Source organism: Olea europaea, unplaced genomic scaffold (assembly GCF_002742605.1).
Source record: "Olea europaea var. sylvestris unplaced genomic scaffold, O_europaea_v1 scaffold894, whole genome shotgun sequence".
Lineage (NCBI taxonomy): Eukaryota > Viridiplantae > Streptophyta > Magnoliopsida > Lamiales > Oleaceae > Olea > Olea europaea.
Window position 1 is genome coordinate 200704 of NW_019267410.1, and position 238 is coordinate 200941.

The following is a 238-nucleotide window of genomic DNA, read 5'->3' on the forward strand; positions in this document are numbered from 1 at the left end:
GTATGAACGTCAAAATTTGGGTCTCTGTAATAAGTCCCTTTACTAGAATTTTTCATTTGTTCTTCTTCTCTTATTAATCGCTCATATCTAATGACATTCGCACTCAACTGGAAAAGGTCAGGAAATTCCTTGTCCTGGAACTTCTTTTTTAAATCAAAGCTCAAGCAGCCTTGTGCGATCTTGACAAATTCTTTTTGGGCAGAGGTACAAAACACTTGCTTCTTGCTGTTTTGAACCT